Source organism: Balaenoptera physalus, assembly GCF_965194825.1.
Source record: "Balaenoptera physalus genome assembly, chromosome: 8".
Classification (NCBI taxonomy): domain Eukaryota; kingdom Metazoa; phylum Chordata; class Mammalia; order Artiodactyla; family Balaenopteridae; genus Balaenoptera; species Balaenoptera physalus.
Genome location: NC_138887.1, coordinates 6261509 through 6282246, shown reverse-complemented (window position 1 = coordinate 6282246; position 20738 = coordinate 6261509). Strand labels below are relative to the sequence as shown.

General features: G+C 45.7%; 1 protein-coding gene and 1 long non-coding RNA gene across 5 annotated transcripts in view; both read right to left on the bottom strand.

Annotated features, from left to right (window-relative positions):
- EGFR (epidermal growth factor receptor) overlaps nucleotides 1-20738 on the bottom strand; it is a 190998-nt gene that overhangs the window by 154590 nt on the left and 15670 nt on the right. The window lies entirely within an intron of this gene.
- On the bottom strand, nucleotides 8763-18845 carry LOC309665836. Its single transcript, XR_014266728.1, has 2 exons — nucleotides 9924-18845; nucleotides 8763-9609 (listed from the first exon to the last, which is right to left on the bottom strand). It is a non-coding gene; the product is annotated as an uncharacterized lncRNA (long non-coding RNA).

The window sequence follows — 20738 nt, the reverse complement described above, 5'->3', positions numbered from 1 at the left end:
TCCAGAAAGGGCGGGTGCGAGTGCGGGCAGAGAACAGACGGCGAACAGGCAGCCCGGTGGGCAGGCTCTCCTCTTCCAGGGTGGGCAAGGCCCCATGCCGCGGCACTCGGCACCCGGCACCCGTTGACGGGTGTGGAGATTGTCCCCCGAGGGGGAGGGAGGGCACCTGCCTTTTCCACAGATTGAGGGAAATGAAAACTCTTCCTCAGAGACTGAAGAAATCATCAATGTCCCTTAGGAACTGGGTTTGTCTGCTTCCAACGAAACCAGCTTATTGTAAAGCAGATCAGTTAAGAGCTCAATCGATCAATCAATAAAAAACCAAAGAGTGCGAGCCCATGTGAATCACCTGAAGGAACGGCCAGGCATCAGGTGTCCACAGAGATGCGGTCCCCGCCCACCCCAGGTCGCCTGGGACACAGGGGCGGCTGGGCTGGGACAGGAGCCTCTCGGATTTGCCAACCTTTGCATTTTTTTTTTTAATTTTAATATCTTTATTGGAGTATAATTGCTTTACAATGGTGTGTTAGTTTCTGCTTTATAACAAAGTGTATCAGTTATATATATCCATGTGTTCCCATATCTCTTCCCTCTTGTGTCTCCCTGCCACCCTCCCTATCCCACCCCTCTAGGTGGTCACAAAGCACCGAGCTGATCTCCCTGTGCTATGCGGTTGCTTCCCACTAGCTATCTATTTTACGTTTGGTAGTGTATATATGTCCATGCCACTCTCTTTGTCACAGCTTACCCTTCCCCCTCCCCATATCCTCAAGTCCATTCTCTAGTAGGTCTGTGTTTATTCCCATCTTGCCCCTAGGTTCTTCATGACTTTTTTTTTTTCTTAGATTCCATATATATGTGTTAGCATACGGTATTTGTTTTTCTCTTTCCAACTTACTTCACTCTGTATGACAGTCTCTAGGTCCATCCACCTCACTACAAATAACTCAATTTCATTTCTTTTTATGGCTGAGTAATATTCCATTGTATATATGTGCCACATCTTCTTTATCCATTCATCTGTTGATGGACACTTAGGTTGCTTCCATGTCCTGACTACTGTAAATAGAGCTACAATGAATATTGTGGTACATGACTCTTTTTGAATTATGGTTTTCTCAGGGTATATGCCCAGTAGTGGGATTGCTGGGTCGTATGGTAGTTTTATTTTTAGTTTTTTAAGGAACCTCCATACTATTCTCCATAGGGGCTGTATCAGTTTACACTCCCACCAACAGTGCAAGAGGGTTCCCTTTTCTCCACACCCTCTCCAGCATTTATTGTTTGTAGATTTTTTGATGATGGCCATTCTGACCGGTGTGAGATCCTTTGCATTTTAACTGTAACTTGCTTTTTGGCCCCGGGACAGCTAGCAATCAACTGTATAACCCATGGTTCTCCCAGGGCTTCCGCCGGCCTCCCCCGCAGGGGCTGCAGCTCCGCTCTCGCCCTGCCGCCGCCGGGGAAGGCAGCACCGTCTCTAAGGGCAAGCAGTGTGAGCCGAGCTTTGAATGAAACAGGCAGCGCTCTGCGATCACGTGGGAAACCCCGGGAGGAGAAAGCGTGGCCAGGCGGGAGGCGGCTCTGGCGACCGCAGGCCGGGACGTTTCGGGGACTCCCGGGCCGCAGAGCAGCTTGGCAAGCTGCGCACGCGCCGGCCCACCAGGCACCGCCTCGCAGCCGGACCGCGCGGTGCTGGGCTCATTTCTAGGGACGCCTCCGTACTTGCCGGGGTCGGAGGTCTCCCAGCCCCCATCGCCGAGGGCTGAGTTCCTCCAGGCGCCGGGCCGTGAAGTCTTATTTACTCCAACACTTAGTTATGACAGTGAAACATGTCAGGGAACCACAGGGATTTTCCCTAAATAAGCAGAACCCGTATTAAACTGGTAATAATTAGAATAGTCTGCTCTGAGGAATGTGCGCCGGGCTGCATTCTCTCCCTGACCTAAGAAAGCTAAAATAACATACTTCTCCTCAAAACCGTATCCCTAAAATGCCTGCAGGGCACTGTTTGCACAGTTGGAGGAGGTCCTCTCCTGGTGCTGGGAACCCACGTCTTTCATTGGCTCCTCTCCCAGTCCCCACGTGGCGCTGTCCTCAGGGTCGCCGGGAGCTGAGCGGCTTGGGGGCAGCGGGCTCCAGGGGTCAGAGCCCACGCTCGCCCCGGCCGGCCCTTCCTCCAGGACGGCCCCCCGCCAGCCTCCGTCGCATGGCAGCCACTGCATCCCCACTGGGAGCCGTGGACTCGCCCCTTTCCACACGGCCTGCCGGGTATCTGCACCTTGGCCACTGACGTCGTCAGCCCTCGCGTGTGCAAGAGCCCGGCTAGCATCCCCCGCTACCAGCCTGGGCGGCCAGGGGCACCTCTCCACATGGTGGCATCTTCCCTTGTTCCATCACAGAGCCGCATTACTGGGCGGGACAGACCCCCGAGGTTTCTGGGGAGAGCAGCATTTAGCTTGCTTTCAGTGGAGCACGGCCTGCATGGGGCAGGATTACTCACTATCGTTATTATTATTACTACTACTACTGATTGATTGATTACTGAAACTATTGAAAGAAGTCTAATTTTTGAAGAATAGAAAGGGCTTAAATGTGAGGGTCTAGGCCAGGCCATCAGAGACCAAGGTGCACGATCAGGGCTGTGGACACCACATTGCTCCCCCAGAACCCATTTCTCAACACAATGAATGAATAATGAATAAACTGTGCCTGAGGAAGGACGGTGTGTAAGTCTCTTTTGCAAGGCTCAGAGCCGTTTCTCATCGTCAGTGGGCAGGCGCTGGCTCAGTGCCTGTCTGTGTAGTCCCCCGAGACACGCCAGCAGGGGGAAACTTCATCGTATTACAGGAGAGAAAACTAAGGCCCAGGGAGGACATGGGACTTGAGCAAACCTACTCAGCTGAAGCAAGCGCTGCGGAGCTGGGATTCAGGTTTTTTTCGCTCTCAGTGCATTTTGTGTCAGTCAACGTACAGTGGTGCTGGGCTCTGTGAGTACACAGGTGAAGGAAGCAGGTGAGAGCTCTGCCCTCGTGGTCCAGCTGGAGAGACATTTAAAGAGCAAACAAATACTCCACAAGGTGAGAAGGAGGTTACAATGGAAGATCCGGAACGAGCTGTCCAGGCAGCGGGAACAGCTTGTGCAGAGGCCCCGGGGGAGTAAGAGCTTCAGTTTGAGAAACTAAGCAGTGGCCAGTGAGGCTGGAGCCGAGAGAGCCGGGGGACAGTGGGTTAACATGACACTGGGGAATAGGTGGGGACATGTGCATGAGCGCAGCTCTCCAAAAGCACCCTTTAACCTTGGACACGCAGACTTCAGAGGGTCGTGACCCTAACTGGACCAAAGAAGGCTGAGCCTCATCTTTGTGTAAAGGCTTCCTAGGGCTGTGCCTGCCCCACAGGTCACTCTCTGGGGACCAGATACACTCACGCAAAGAGCTGTGACCTGGGTAGCAGCAGCAATCTGCAAAGGAATGACTTAGCAGGGCTCTCCTGAGGGTCAGGAGCTGTCACACTGCTCAAGGGACATTTCCAGCAAGTTAGGCACTTAGGGAAGACCAGGATTTCCAGACTGAACCAGATGGTGTGCCCACCCTCTAGGGGCTCAGATCCTGTGACACAGACACACAGACACACACAGGAGGAGGGAAGGGGAGCAGGCTTGTGCCGAACCCCAGGCAGAGGCCAGGACACTTGAGCTCTTTGGATTTTGGGGTTTGGATTTTTTTTTGAAAGAGGAAACAAGATTTCAGCAGGTAGAGATGTTGAGACCACATTCTAGATGGAGGGCAGAGTATGGAAACAGGCAGAGGGCTATGGAGATGCAAGGCCCAGCCACAGTGATGGGCCAGACAACCCAGGGCAGGGCTGGCAGGAGAAAACTACAGGAGACCCTGGCCTTTACCCCACGGGCACAGGGAGCTGGGGAATACTTTAAGCTGGGGAGTGACTTCATCAGATTTGGGCTTTAGAAGACAACAGTTGACACCAATGTTCATAGCAGCATTATTCACAACAGCCAAAAGGTGGAAGCAATCCAAGTGTCAACTGATGAATGAATGGATGAACAAAATGTAAATATGTACAATAAAATATTATTAGCCTTAAAAAGGAGGAGAATTCTGCAATATGCTATGACATGGATGAACCTTAAAGATACGCTAAGTGAAATAAGCCAGTCACAAAAAGCCAAATATTGTATGATTACACTTATATGAGACTTCTAGGGTAGCCAAATTCATAGACACAGAAAGCAGAATGGTGGTTGCCAGGGGCTGGGGAAAGGGAAGAATGAAGAGTTGTTTACTGGGGACAGAGTTTCAGTTTTGCAAGATGAAAAGAGTTCTGGGGATGGATGGTGGCGATGATTGCACAGCAATGTGAATGTAGTTAATGCCACTGAACTGCACACTTAAAAATGGTTGTGGTGGTAAATGTTGTGTTATGTAGGTTTTGTCACAGTTAGAAATAGTTGGAGAGAGAGAGAGGGAGAGCGGTGGACCCGATCACGCCTGGACCCCCTAGGCGTGGTCCACGACTGGGGAGGTTGTCCATCGCTCGCCCGCAGTGACAGCTGGGTCGCGGTGGGAGCAGGTGAAGGGGCGATTCAAGCAGCATTTTCAGAGGCCACGTGGGAGTCTGTGGACGTGAGGGCGTGTGGGAATTCTGCAGGTAAGACGGGCAGATTCCCACTCGGGCTGACTGAGAATCTGCCACCACGATGCACGTAAGCAAGGGGTTTGCGCTCCTCTGAGCTTGTGGACACACAGTCCTGATTTTGTTTGAGTTTATCATTCCATATGTGAAAGAGCCCCCGGCTCCCTGCGGGCCTGTTCCTGAGATGGCCCTGCCGGACCCCATCCCGTCGGTTCCACGCTGTGCAGAGCCTTGTACCTGCGGCCCCGGGAAAGGCCACGAGGGATGGCCAGGGGCCCACGGCCAGGCTGCCAGGGGAAGGTCTGCAGGAGGACGAGTGAAGCAAGGAGAACAGCTAGCTAATCCCCAACTGTCAAACGTGACCTGTGGGTCAAGTATCAGATTTCCTTCCCCAGAGCCGTCTAAGGGCTGACAGGTCTGCCCGTGCAGCGGTGGCCTGTGGTGTGTCCTGTGAAACAGCGACAAGGGGCTGAGCGCTCACGGGTCCACGGGCCGGGAGGGAGTGGTGGCTCCAGGTTTTCCCTAATAGAAGATACATTAAAATTATTCTCTCTTCGGGCCTCCCACAGGGGGTTGTGAAGCTGGGATGGAACTTTCTATACACGTATCAATGATCATCCCCACGTATTGCTACAGTCAGTAAAGATCGTATTAAAGTTTACTCAGATAATGCGGATGGAATTCATACTTAGCTAATTTGGGTAGAAAAAGTCATGGAATATTGTATTGCATCAACGGCATCAAAATACTTCATGTGGCTAAAGCATACATACTAAAAGTAAATAACACTTTCACTTATTTTAAAGGGTTGAAAATATTATTTTAAAATAGCATTTTGAGTTTCGAGTTCTATCTTCAATATACTGTAGGACACTTGTGTTCCCAGTTATTAAAGCACAGCCACTTCAGGCATCTGTCCCATTTCAACATCTTCTTGGTGAGAATTAAGCTAGCTGGTTTCTGTTTCCTGTTAACCTTCTAGCCTGGCTTTCTTCCTTCTGGTGTTACAGAAGCAACTGAGGTTGAAAGATCCGGGTAGGTTCCAACGCTCCATTAACTGGTCACATGGTCCTCGGACCATGCTACCTATGGACACCAGTGCCTCAGACAGCACCCAGTTCTATAAAAGCTCTGAAAGCATGAGTGGTTCTGTCTACACACCTCCACCGATCATTCACAGGGAATTAAAATATTGACACAGCACTTTTTTTCTAATACGAGAATTTCAAACTCCTCTCAAACTTACTATTCTTGGTGAATTGAGAGCGTGTGTGTGGATAATAGTTGGGACTTGTTGAATATCTCTCATATCACAAGCATAACCACGCTTGCTTACTTTTAACACCATGCGGGGGGGTGAGGCGAATAAGTCTTAGACATAACAAACACTCGTAACAGAGTACTTTCGTTTTTAAAAAAATATTAAATATAGATTAAATTTTCCGGAAAGGTATGCTGTTTAAAACTGACACAGTAAGCATTTGGAAAGGTGTGATATGACTCCTGTAAAATTTAATCTCAGAGAACAATTTTAAGCATTGGATCAATTAGAGCACAAGTCATTTCACACCGGTCAGAATGGCCATCATCAAAAAATCTACAAGCAATAAATGCTGGAGAGGGTGTAGAGAAAAGGGAACCCTCTTGCACTGTTGGTGGGAATGTAAATTGACACAGCCACTATGGAGAATAGTATGGAGGTTCCTTAAAAAACTAAAAATAGAACTACCATACGACCCAGCAATCCCACTACTGGGCATATACCCTGAGAAAACCATAATTCAAAAAGAGTCATGTACCAAAATGTTCATTGCAGCACTATTTACAATAGCCAGGACATGGAAGCAACCTAAGTGTCCATCGACAGATGAATGGATAAAGAAGATGTGGCACATATATACAATGGAATACTACTCAGCCATAAAAAGGAACGAAACTGAGTTATTTGTAGTGAGGTGGACAGACCTACAGTCTGTCATACAGAGTGAAGTAAGTCAGAAAGAGAAAAACAAATACCGTACGCTAACACATATATATGGAATCTAAAAAAAAAAAAAAAAAAGAAAATGGTCAGAAGAACCTAGGGGCAAGACAGGAATAAAGATGCAGACCTACTAGAGAATGGACTTGAGGATACGGAGAGGGGGAAGGGTAAGCTGGGACAAAGTGAGAGAGTGGCATGGACATATATACACTACCAAATGTAAAACCGATAGCTAGTGGGAAGCAGCTGCATAGCACAGGGAGATCAGCTCGGTGCTTTGTGACCACCTAGAGGGGTGGGAGGGAGGGAGACGCAAGAGGGAGGAGATATGGGGATATATGTATATGTATAACTGATTCACTTTGTTATAAAGCAGAAACTGACACACCATTGTTAAGCAATTATACTCTAATAAAGATGTTAAAAAAAAAAAAAAAGACGACACCCCCTACTGTGACACCATTCAGAGGATAAGGGGCCTCCAAGGACAAGGATAACAAAAACTTGTTTGGGGTTGATTTTCAATACAGGGTCACCCTTTGTATGTTCCACAGACACTGCATCAACAGCCAGGCTATAACCAGCGTCAGCAAAATACTCGTGGGAAAGATTTACCTGTAGTGGCTCCAACTTCAGGCAACAAAGGTCTGATGATTTTATTTCCACGTTATAGTATAATCCAAACACCCAGCTCATAAAAACAATAATTCCCTTCTTGGTGTGGATCCTTACAAAGTATTCTGAAAGCAGGGCAGACAACCAGGGTTACTTGGTGTCTGCACCAAAAATCAGAGTGGAAAGTCTGGGAAATACTAACAGAAAAAGGAGTCTTGCTGGGCCGTGGTTTACTGTGTATTAACGGCTTGTTCACACCATTTGTGCTAATAGTCTGGATTTCCTTTAACTAAGAGACAGCTTGTATTTGATGTATATAGCTCCTTCCTGAGAATCACTGGCATTTTATGCTATAGAGACATTCAAAAGAAGAAAATCTGTTCCAGGTCATTTAGTTTACTTTTCTCCTTGTATGAATTCTGGATCAGCTGCTACCATATTTCACCTGTGCCCCAGATGGCACCGAGTTATTACTGTGAGTGCCTACCTACTCGGCATGCAGTGTCCCATTCGGTGCTCTGACAGAGGTGGAGACTCTACCCTCAGTCCCAAGCGAGGACTCGGACGCGGGATCGTGCCCACGGGCCCACGGCCAGTTTGAGCCCAGTCTGTCTATAAAGAGATGCCTTTAACCACTGTCTTCTATTGGTTCCATGAAAGTCTGGTAACCAAGAAAACACAGACCAAAGCACTTTAAAAGCATCATGGAAGGTCCTATCGTGCCAGGGAAGATGCACATGCACATCTCCAAAGGTTAAATTACAGTGATGTCCAAGGTCACGCAAAGGCCATCGGGCAGTCCCAGCTGTGTTTACCTAAACTTCACCAACTTCATCAGCACTTGTAACTCAAATTCCACGCAGGGCCCTGGAGCCAGTTCAAACAGCTTAACAAGGCACACAGCTGTCACCTACTACTCACACGCTGGCCCAGAGAAGCCATGTGTCATTACAAAAAATTATTTTAAATACCCCTCATTACTGCTGGAAAACCAGTGGACGAGGCTAGAGCAGGAAGGCCTAAAATAGTTCAGATCAGCATCCCTGTTAGCAAAATATGCATTGAGAACATCCCCATAATAAATGATTATTTAATTACAATGCACATAGATAGTTGTACTAATACATGTTATGTATTAAGAAACAGAAAATGATGAGATAAAAATTAAATAGAAGTTTCTGCTCCTCATTGGACTATTTTCCTAGTTAATGAATATGTTAATGAATTTTTATTTGACTGATTATTTTCTAGCCCTGTGATAATATGCATAACATGTATTCAGATGATTTTTTTTTTAACCCTTCTTTCACCTCACAGTTACCTTTTTTGTGTGTGTAGTGAGAAAGTTTAAGATTCACTCTCTTAGTACATTTCTAGTAGACAATAGAACATTATTAACTATAGTCACCATGCTGTACACTAGATCCTCAGAACTTATTCATCTTATAACTGAAAGCCTGTACCCTTTCACCAGCATCTCCCCACTTTCCCCTCCCCGCAGCTCCTGGCAACCACCATTCTCCTCTCTGGTCCTACGAACTCAGTGTTTGGTTTTTTTTTTTTTTTTTGATCCCACACATAAGTGAGATCATGCAGCATTTGTCTTTCTGGGTCTGGCCTATTTCACTTAGGATAATGTCCTCCAAGTTCATCCATGTTGTTGCAAATGGCAGGCTTGCCTTCTTTTTTAATTGCTGAATAATATTCCACTGTATCACATTTTCTTCATCCATTCATTCATCGATGGACATTTAGATTGTTTCCACATCCTAGCTCTCGTGAATAATGCTGCTATGAACACGAGGGTGCAGATATCTCTTTGAGATACTGATTTAGTTTTCTTTGGGTATACATCCAGGAGTGGAATTGCTGGATCATGTGATAGTTCTACTTTTAGTTTTTTGAGGAACCTCCACACTGTTTTCCATAGTGGCTGCACCAATTCACATTCCCACCAACAGTGCACGAGGGTTCCCTTTTTTCCACATTCTTGCCAACACTTGTTACTTCCTGTCTTTTTGATAATAGCCATTCTGACAGGTATGAGGTGATACTCGTTGTGGTTTCAATTTGCATTTCTATGTACCTGTCAGCCATTTGTATATCTTCTTTGGAAAAATATCTATTTGGGTCCATTTTTAAAGTGGATTACTTGTTTTTCTGCTATTGAGTTAGTTGTATGAATTCCTTATATATTTTGGAAATTAACCCTTTATCAGACATATGGTTGCACACAGACTTCTTTCACCCCAATTTTAATCTTTCAAAAGCAGCAAGCCAGATCAAGGACACAAATACATTTTTTCATTTAAAAAACATTTGGATTGACTATATTAGGTTTTTTCTTTTCAGGCCTTTTTTTTTTTTTTTTTTATAAATTTATTTATTTATTTATTTTTGGCTGCGTTGGGTCTTCGTTTCTGTGCGAGGGCTTTCTCCAGTTGCGGCGAGCGGGGGCCTCTCTTCATCGCGGTGCGCGGGCCTCTCACTGTCGTGGCCTCTCCCGTTGCGGAGCACAAGCTCCAGACGCGCAAGCTCAGTAGTTGTGGCTCACGGGCTTAGTTGCTCCGCGGCATGTGGGATCTTCCCAGACCAGGGCTCGAACCCGTGTCCTCTGCATTGGCAGGCAGATTCTTAACAACTGCGCCACCAGGGAAGCCCTTCAGGCCTTTTTATAAAGAAGTTTTTCTGTATACCAACACTCCAATAACGCATAATCCTCTAAACTGACATCTGCAGTAACCAGATGTTGGAGATCCCCCCCACCAGAGCTGGCCTTGCTGCTATGACTCAGGCAGCCATCTACCAGGCCTGGGGTTGGGACCATGGAGCTGCAAAGGCCTTCCCTGCAGCCAAGAGGCTCCGAGCTGGTGCTCGTGCCCGGCTGCATGACTCCCACTAGCCTGCAGTCTCCGGCCGGGTCGCCTCCTGCCTGTATGGCTGCGTTCTTTTCGCTTTACAATTTCGCTGGAATGGCCCTATTTTTGCAACTCTCATGTCTCAGCTACTTTCAGGAAATAGACTAATGATAAATACATATAAATTTAAGGCAAACCTTTTGTAACTTTTTCCTTATTTTATTGATCTAAACAAGGCGTTCTTTCAATATTGTTTGAGAAACCGAAAATAAGAAAGGTATTAATCAGAGGTTGACACACTAGTAAAAGAGCAATTACTTTTTCCCCCTTCACTCTTTCTAGAGAAGCACAGTTACCAGCGATTTCTTCCAGTCAAAGGCGATCAGTAAGCAGCAGTCTCACATTTCCAAGGGGACCGTTTCAGCCTGCCTTCCCTGAAAACATTGTTCAGGTGAAAGGACCCTTTTCATTAAGAGAGTGTTTTTGAAACTGTCTCAGTCTGGGGTGTGTCTTACAGGTGGGGTGTGTCTTACAGGTGTTCTTTGAAAAGGATTCTGCGGTCAAATAAACTTGAGTGACCACGGGTCATGACAACATCAGACAGGCCTCCTTACTGCAGGACTACCCAGAGTCCTTAACATCAAATGTGCACAGGAAGTGGCCTTGTACATGCAGGGCCTTCCACTGAAGGCTTTTTTCCAAGAACTATTAACACTAACATGTGTCTAAGGAACAAAGCCGGGAACCATAGACTAAAGAAGCACCAGGCCACGTGCTGCCCTTGAAAGGAGAGCCGTAAGCAAGGTCAGTGACGCTTTCTCAGTGGATCCTCTGAGAAGCAAGGGACAAGATCGCCCTTCATTTACTGGGGGCAGATTGACGCTTAAAGAGGGCCTCCCCTTGGCCAGAGCAGAAGAATCAGAGAGCAAATTAAATTCACAGTGGCTTAGATGCTTATTCTTTTCAATGTATTTGGGCCAACCCTTCCGAGAGATAAAGCCTACCAATCTGAAAATTCAGGCCCACACTGCGAGGGCTCGGGTGGAGGAGACCAGAAGCTACGGTCAAGTTGTGACAAAACCTGCCGCATCGTCCTGGGACCCTGGCCGCCCACAGTACCCATGGCACCGCCCAGTACTGTCATTCGAACCACATACGTCACTTAAAACTTTCTCGTAGCCACAGTAATAAAAAAGTAAAAAGAAACAGCTGAAATACAGTTTAATAATGTATTTTATTTCATGCAATATACCCCAAATATTTTTGTTTCAATGTGTACTTAATTTTAAAAAGTGTTAAGATTTTTCACATACTTTTTCTTGTCCTGACTTAGTACAAGGAAAAGTATGTGAAAAATCTTATTTTTAAAATTTTGAAAAATCCAGTACGTGCTTTAGACACATGGCACATCTTAGTTCGGACAAGCCACATTTCAAGCACCCAAAAGCCACTGAATGGGGCTCATGGTTACCTTATTGGATGGCAAAGGTCTAGAAACCACATTAATAACCACAGTGGCGGCAGCAGCAGCAATAAAATAGTTAATTTTTGTTGAGCACTTTCTACATGGCAGGCACTTTCACATGGCAGGCACTTTTCATGCATCACTTCCTTGAATTCTCATCATGGCCCTAAGCCCTAGCTGCCATTGTGTTGGTGTTTGGCAGGTGAGGAAACTGAGGCACAAAGAGGTGCCTCTCAAGGTCACACAGTCACTAAGCGATGGTGCTGACTCTGGGGCCGCAGGACCCTCTGTGGACATGGTCCGGAGTCCTCCCTTTGGGCCATTTCCCTTAAACTCGGCACGTACCTTAGCTACCGTGAGGTCTGACCCCTTTTTACAGATGGGAAAACTGGGGTCAATTATTGGGAAAAAACATATAATACAGAAATTCAAATTACGTTCAATCAGTTATGTAGCTGGGTGTAGTCACACTAAATTTGATTAAATGTGTCTAATTTATAAAAAACTATCAGTTTGGCTCTCTAAAACTTATTAATTTATTCAGAGAGCGACACTTGTATTACATTCATATAGAGAGAGCAAGAACTAATATATATAATAAACATTTTTAAAAAGTCTTACATTTGAAAATATCTATTTCATTGTTTTAGAACTAATAGTTATGGCGAGGCCTTCAGCCCCATTCTATTTATTCTTTGATTTTTCTCAACCAGGGTGATGCAGATTTGGGGGAGCTCGAAGCCTAAGCAATCCTGGAGGCTCTTTTTAAGAAAGCTGGGAGCAGGAGCGGGAGGGTGCCCAAGGCGGCACTGTCTGCTGAGTGGGTGTTTTCCTGGGGGTCTGTATTAGCACATAACCCACAGGGCCCTGCAAACCATGCCCGTGAAAGCAACCTTTTCACTTGGCAATCGTAGAATCTCTGTGGACCTCAAGTTCCTTTCTCTGTGAAGTGAGAGCTGGACCAAGAGCCCGTCAGTTCTGAACTCATTCGTTCACTCAACAGATACTTATGGAGCCCCTGTTGTATGCCAGGCACTATTACAGGCATGACTTTAAAGTTCAAGAAATTATTGTGTTTTATGACACACATGAATTATGGGGTTGGCGGCGGGGGGGAGTGTTACTGAACTTGAGCTCACAGCCAGATGTGCTTTCAAGTTGGCTTCCAACTCCAACAGGACCCTTGGTCACCTGCCCTGCCCAAATGCCCAGGGAGCACCTCACAGGTGTGTGGCCCTGTTCCAAGACTCTAGAAACTCCCTTTAGGCACGGCCAAGAGCTCGGTGACTTAGCCCTTTCGGGAGTCTCAGGCAGCTGGTGGGCCAGCACCCCAATACTGACGCAGTGACCCCTGCCTGGCAGAAGGTTTCCTCCCCCTCTGCTAGGCCATTAGGTGTCGTGATCTAAAACCTCAGCGCACACAGCCTCACTCGCAAGTACCATAAAGCAGAAACAGGCACGCATTCACTGCGCATTGTGTAATTCAAACTCTTAAACGCATTTCATCCTCGGGCAGGCTGCTATCAGAGAAAGGCTATTTCAGAATGCAGCAGCTGCCTTCTCTCCATGACAAAGCTGGGCTAGAACAAGCTGGGTTTTCTTCTGGTTCTGGGGAGTGGCGTGGGGAGAGATTTCTTCACCTAATGGCGCTCTTGCACTGCCAGGAGGGGGACAAAAGAAGGGAAAAGAAAAAGCACGTGTTTTCTGTTCGATTTCTGTTGTTTCGACAACCGGGATAGAGCCAATTTCTGACTCCAGGACCTCACGGATTCCTTCCTAAGCAAGTTTATGGGTGGGTATAATGAAGGCGTCTTCACATGACTCCTGCTTTCACTCGCCAGGCTTTCAGGTTGGACAGGCTTTTGCAGGTGGAGGTGGGATGCTGGCTCGAGTGCAACCGTCAGGAACGCCAGACTCCAAGCCGGCTGCTGCACCGCGGGCGCACAGAAAACCCAGGCGAAGGCAGAATCAGCTCCAAAGCCAGGAGGAATAAAGCCCGTGAGTGTATGCTGGTGTGATATGAAAAAGAGGGATGAGTAAGAGCTGAATACGGTTGGCTTGGCCTAGCCCAGGGTTTCCCCACCTCGGCACCACTAACGTTTTGGGCTGGGGACTGTCCTTTATGGCGGGGTCTGGCCCTGGCCTCTGCCCACTAGATGCCTATGACACACCCCAGTGTGAAAACCAACAACTGCTTCAGACATTGCCAAATGCTCCCTGAAGGGGACTGAGGGTTGCAGGGAGCAAAACCGTTCCCGGTACAGAACCACTGGTCTGGATCTGCCTATTGCTGAAATCTGTTAACTTGATTTGCAGCTTAAGTCCTAAGTTTGAAGGTAACACCTTGTGTATAGCAGTCAGTCATTAAATGGCAGTTTGAAGGATAGATACCATCTGATTTGAAACAGGTACTCCTAAAGGATGCCAGCTTATCATATTTGACATTTAAATGTGATAGTCTGTTTTAAAAACAACAAAAGGAAGTTCACAGACAGCTTCTACTTCCCAGTAAAGTCACTGACGACGCTAATTTCCATTTCCAGAGGTAAATGGGAAGGAAGAAAGAACTATTTGTGAAACGTGTACATGCAAAGTCAAGACCAATGCTCCGCCCCAGACTCATGTGTGGCAGCAAAGTTTGACCTGCTATCATTATTTTGTTTACATAGTTCTTCTGATTCCCTCTATTTTATGTCTTCCGGTTTGAAGATTCAAAAATTTATCTGGTTGATGGTTCAAAATTTTATAATCTCCTCATACACTTACATAGAGTAAATTACACGAACCGCCTTTGTAAAGGAGACTCTCACCCACATCCACGCTACATGGAAATAAATATAAAATGAAACAGAGGAATCCTGCACTGAGTGTAAGAAAGCTTAGGACACTTGGGATGAGTCACAGAATTCAATGAACTTTGCTTTCCCTGTCCTTGAAATTCAGTTTTATTTCATTGAAGCCCCTCATTTAGTACCTGTGGTCTTCTCATCAGTGTACCAACTCTGGGCAGACCCAGACACATAGACAGACAGGACATGACTTCTGCCTCTTGTCAGTAATAAATAACCACTAGCCACTTGACTTTCACAACACTCTGGCGTGAAGCAAACTCACTGATCATAATGTTTCTTGGGTTACAGTTAATAGCTATTTCCAAAATAAATGAAAGTCAAACTTATTTTTCTTGGATGTAATATTTAAGAGTTGTCATGGTTATGACCTTTTAATATGCACTTAAAGTCACCTTATCGTATTCCATGCAAAAATAATTAGTTTTCTTTTAATTGCTAAGGGAGCTTTGAAGATCAGATATTACTCTAAACTGCATGCCAATTTCTACTAATTTTAATTAAAAAAAAAAATCTATGCCCCTGAGTTCTTTGGATGATGGTGAATACGGCAGATAAATCTCAGACCCTTCTATATGAAGAGGTCTAATCATGAATGCATGAAGTTAAGATATGTTTTTCCTTGATAACTCAATTTTAATCCAACTACTAATTCCTTAAAAATACTTTTAAACCAATGTATGTTCTTTACTTTAGAGATGAATGCTCTGAAAAGTAAAATAAGAAAACACTTGGCACTCTCCTTCAGACATGCTTGTTTTTCTATGTACTCCAAATTAAGTATAAAGAAGGCCAGTGAGAAATTTTACGAATTGAGATCACTATAATCTAATCATTTGCTGGCTTAAAAAGTTCTCCCCCGTTTTTAAAAACTACATTCGTGCTTCTTAGTGAAAAAAGATGTGTTCAGATTTCAGAAGTTTACTTGAAATGCAATCGTACCCTAGATATGTTCAATGCATTGCAGCCACTATTTATTTACTGCTCACTATGTACCTGGCATGGTGCTGGGAGTTATGGGCTGAATGAACCAGAAGCTGCTTGTCACACGGAGCTGACAATCTAGTGAGAAATTTGTACCAGAACATAAATAATCTAGAATGTCATAAAAGAAGTGCAGAGTACCTCAGGCTCACTCTGTGGTTTTATATGTAACTTCTTCCATCATCAGTGTCTGACTCCATGGGTGTAGTTATGACACTTACCACCACAGAGGCCCAGGCTAATTTACTAAGGCGTCCACCATGGTGGACGGTGCAGAATGGCCTTGTGAACTTCTGAAGGACATGCAGTTGCTGGTCACTGAATGTAGATTTCCAAACAGAACCACAAATATTCTTTCTCACATAGCTAATTTCATTCCTGGATGAATAACAAACATCTTCTGATATAGATGCAATGCAAATAAAATTATCACCTGATAATTTTAGAAGTTTATAGTGGAATTCTAAACGTTCCAATGACCTCCTACCTAGTTAATAGCGTAAAGTATATACAAAGGTTACCGAATTTCTCATGCTCCCATAAACAAGATCAGATAAACATCCAGTGCCTATTTAATGTTAACCTGGTATTTTCTGGGAAAAGGCATGCTGTCCCGAAAACACAGTTGTTCAAAAAACATGTTTTATAAGTAGACACTGAAAAACAAAAACAAAGAAACATCTCTCTCCAGTTATGTAGTGATCTGATGGGGAAACGCAGAGCAAAGAAGAGTGAGGAAAGCACTTTTAAACATTACTTTGTAATAGTTCAAACCAGCCTTGAAATAAAAATAGCAATGCGTAAGTAAAAGGCATCGCAAAGGTCTGATTCACCCACTTTGTATTTACCAAAGCTTTTCCCTGATGGAGCACATCGTCACAGCACACAGAGGATGTAACCACGCAGATCTTCCGAGCTCACCGTCTTCTTAAGCATCTCTGGATCCTACTTGACTGCGGGTCTCAGGATTAATATTTCTCTGAAGAAATGCAGTATATACATATACAGTAGTTCTGTGCAGAAATCTTACAGGCTATATAGATACAGAGGCATAATCCGTCTTTTATACTTCCCTAGGGGACTCATTCCTCCCACCTCCACGTGGCCAGATTCCAAGCTTGATGCAGAAAGGCATCCTTACAACACAACTTTTTGATAAGCAGCTTTCTTTGTTGTAACAAGAGCCAGTGGCGACAAAGCTGGATCTACCCTATAGAAAACTTGTTTAAAAACACCCTGTGACCCTCAGGGAGCCCTGAATTTCTGCTTCACTCTCAGTGTATTAGTTAAGAGGACAGTCACGTGTCAGAGCTTAATCAGTTGGTCTAAGAAAGAGAAAGGTATCAGCTGGGAGCAAACCCACAGAGGACCCATCTCTTTCCTTCATTCTCAGTAGTTTAGGGACAGTTCCTTGCTCCCAGGCCTTGGGGGGCTCATGTCAGGCAGTGCTTCCTTTGCAACCACTGTGACAGCACGACAGAGTATGGAAAAGACATGGGATGTGCAGAATTTATTTCTTAAATATCTACACACTCAAGCATTCCTAGACTCTCTCTATAAACGAACACCTCAGTACTAAACCCACAAATGACTGCTCGGTCTCCGACCACCCCCGGGACAGAGGGGCTCTGCCTCAACCAAGCACATTCCTCTCTGGGCAGAGCTGCCTCCGTGGGCCTCTGCTGTCCCTTCTCATCCGTGCTCTCTCTTCTCCCTGTCAACCTGAGGAGGCAGGTGTGGCCCCTAAAAGTTCCTCTCCTTCCCATTACATATCCTCGGTTGTTATAACTGTTCTTCAGGCTTCCACACTCTCCTGCTGTCTCTACTGCCCCTCACACCTGTTTTCTAGGTTCCCCTTAAAGCGTGGCGTGTACAAACAGAACTTCTGATACTTGGTGTAGGTCTGCTACCCAGCATCGGCTGAGTGTTTGGCGATCAGGTCCCTAGTACAGGACGTTGAACAAGACACCTACTTGTTCGTTCCTCTCAGCTTCCTTCATTTATAGTGAGGTTTCTCACATTTAATACTGTATGGGCCTTTTTTTTACAGAAAAACAATTTCCACTGGACCCCAATTGGAGAAACACTGAAATTATAAAAATTCCATCCACACACCTCTGCTTCTGGCCACTTCTGGGTAACTGGTACTAGACTGTCCTCCTGCTATAAACAACCAGAAAACTGAGTGAAATAGTTGAGGCAACTGTTGTCAGGCAATAGCCACTGGTCAGTGCAAGCCTGAACGACAGAAGAGAAGGGAAACGCATGGTAAATGGGTGGGTCAGTATAAAATAACGGCTTTCCTTTTCTCCTCTTAATTTCCTTAATATACAAGTGACCGTTAAGATATCACTGGAGGGTGAGGTTTACCTACACACATGCGTACCATCGGGTTGTGATTTATTGCTACAAAATGGTTCAGTCTGCACATAAGTTCAAAGGAATGTAGATTATCCTCAAAATGAATAGACAAGATTTAAAAATCTCATAAAGTCCACAGGCACTTCCCCCAAAGGGTACATCTGTGGCCCCCAAGTTTGAGAAAGCAACTTTAGAGCAGCTTCATAATTGCCGCCACTACTTACTGAGCTCAAGACAGAGGGCAGGTTTGCTCCCCAGGAGCCCCAGGTGGGGATGCACAGTGGGCTCAACGTTGTCATAGGGACCAGCCCACCTGCGCTGTGATGGGTTTGCTCAGCCGTCTTCCTGCGAACGGTCATGCTGTTCACAGCCCCCTCCCTCCCTCTGGAGGAAGGTTCACTGTTTAGGAAAAGGCTGCAGGCACATGTGTTTCCTCCAGTTTCCTGACTGTCACTTTCACACTCCTGCCTGCTCTGTCCTTAGTCTGACACCACGGCGGTGGCCCCCATGGTACCCGGACTTCCCAGGGTCTCCCCGCCTGTGCGTGCTCTTTCCTAAAGCCAACCCACCTGAATCCAGGTTCTCCGTTCACAACCACCCTCCTGGCCCATCTCAGGCCCCGTTTGTAAAATCCCTTCCAGGTTGCCACATGAAAGGACTGCCGCGTGCACGGTGCTGGGCCCAGCACTGAAATGCTGCAGACAGCCTGGCCGACTCCCTCCCGGCAGCCGGTCCCCGACGGCTCCTTGCCCCAACTTCCCATCAAGTGTCAAAATATCCATCTTAGAATCGGCATTCAGAACTGAGACAGGTCTTTTAAGGAAAGTATTAACAAGTGTTTTGACCGGGAAACAGAAGTCAGCATCTTTCTGGCAGCTTCACCAAAGGATTGAAATTTTACCTCTTACAACTATTAAGCTTATGGGAAACAACTTTAGATGTCAACTTAGAAACGTGAAAAGAGTTCAGAGATTTTCTGAACCAATTCGGTTCTGTGAACACCGAAGCTGGGGCTTGTAATCTACTGGATCACCCTGACAAAGAGATCAAAAAGGGAAATGAGGCTATTTTTTAAAAAAATTAATTAATTAATTTTTGGCTGCATTGGGTCTTCGTTGCTGCATGTGGGCTTTCTCTAGTCGTGGCGAGCAGGGGCTACTCTTTGTTGCGGTACATGGGCTTCCCATCGCAGCAGCTTCTCTTGTGGAGCACGGACTCTAGGCGCTCGGGATTCAGTAGTTGTGGCATGTGGGCTCAGTAGTTGTGGCTCACGGGCTCTAGAGCGCAGGCTCAGTAATTGTGGCGCATGGGCTTAGCTGCTCTGCGGCATGTGGGATCTTCCCGGACCAGGGCTCGAACCCGTGTCCCCTGAATTGGCAGGTGGATTCTTAACCACTGCGCCACCAGGGAAGTCCCCGAAATGAGGCTATTCTTGCATGATTATTCAAACAAGATAAAGTGTGTCAAAGGCTCTGAGAAAGCTGTGAGGGGCTCTGAAAGCTACGTCCTGATTCACAGCCACACACCAGCAGCCCAGCGAACCCATTCAGGTTTCCTGAGACTATCACTCCAGTTCTGAAGAACTCACAAACGACATGAGACCAAATTCTCACTTTCGGAAACTTGACGGAAGGAATGGGCTTCTGGACTGCAGGCTCATTTGGGCAGAGACTACATTTTCTGACTATGGAACCCCGCCCCAGCAGCTTTTTGGTATACAATATACGCAGTAAACATTTAATGCATGCCTATTGAGTTGAACTGAACTGAAAAGTTGGAAATGAAACATGAATATGATTCTGCTAAATTATACCGATCTATTAAGATAAAGCGCCCCTGCTATACTGCGAGCACAGTTTACGGCTGTGCAATGGAATAGGTGTAAGAACCAGGGCTCAGCATGCTTGGAGATCTGGGAATCTCTAGAGACTCCCACAAGAGGATCTGCGGTATGGGAATGCGTTTGTTATGTACACTGGGAGCTGTCTTTACCATGGGATTGGTTTTCTCTCCTCTTTCCCTGTGTGGGTCTAAATATAGCTCCATGAGACCCTGACGCTGGGAGGTAACAGACAAGGAAGGAAGACGTGGTTACCCTCCAATGACACTGTCTTTCTGCGAGGATTCTGCAGTTGGTGAGTACCTGTTAAAAGAGGCTTTCTCCTGGGGGGGGGGATTTTATATATATGTAAGAAGAAGGAGTATGCCACTCTGATGCTATCCTTTTACAACCCTATATTTAAAATGATTTGTAATTAACTTAAAGTGAAGTAACGGGAAGAGCAGTCTCACTTTGAGTTGAAGAGATCTTTTTGCTATTTATACCAAAAGAAAGAACAGATGCAATGCCTTGACTTGGAAGTCCAATACTGTCTTTGAGATCCTGAATTTTCTAATAAAATCTTGGCTTTCCCTATAGGTTTTTTATCTTCTCTACCTAGTGACTGTGAGGCCAGTATTTTAAACTTAGTACAGTATAATGTACATGTAGAAAAGTGTACAAATCAAAAATATGCAGGTCCATGAATCCCTCACTGAGTGATTCCATCTGTGGAATCAGCATCTGAATCAAGAAACATGACATCACCAGCGATCCAGAAGACCCTCATCTAGGGCACCGATAATTAAAGAAGGCAAAATAGACCAAACAGAGGAAAATAAACATGGGATGGACGTAACGGTACACACACAAAAACCCAACCACTTATGATCTGAACACAATATAAACTTGGCAAATTAACCCCAAAACTAGAAGAGAATGTTTGGCTTGTCCAATCAATCAAGCAAGAAAGCAATCTATCTCTCTATCTCTCTCTCTGTTTCTCTGTTTGTCTGTCTGTCTGTCTATGTTCTCCCTCCATCCCTCATTCCATTTCCTTCCTCATGCCTCCATGGCTTCCAAATTTAAAGACCAACAATTTTCTTAAAAAAAAAAAATTCGGGCTTCCCTGGTGGTGCAGTGGTTG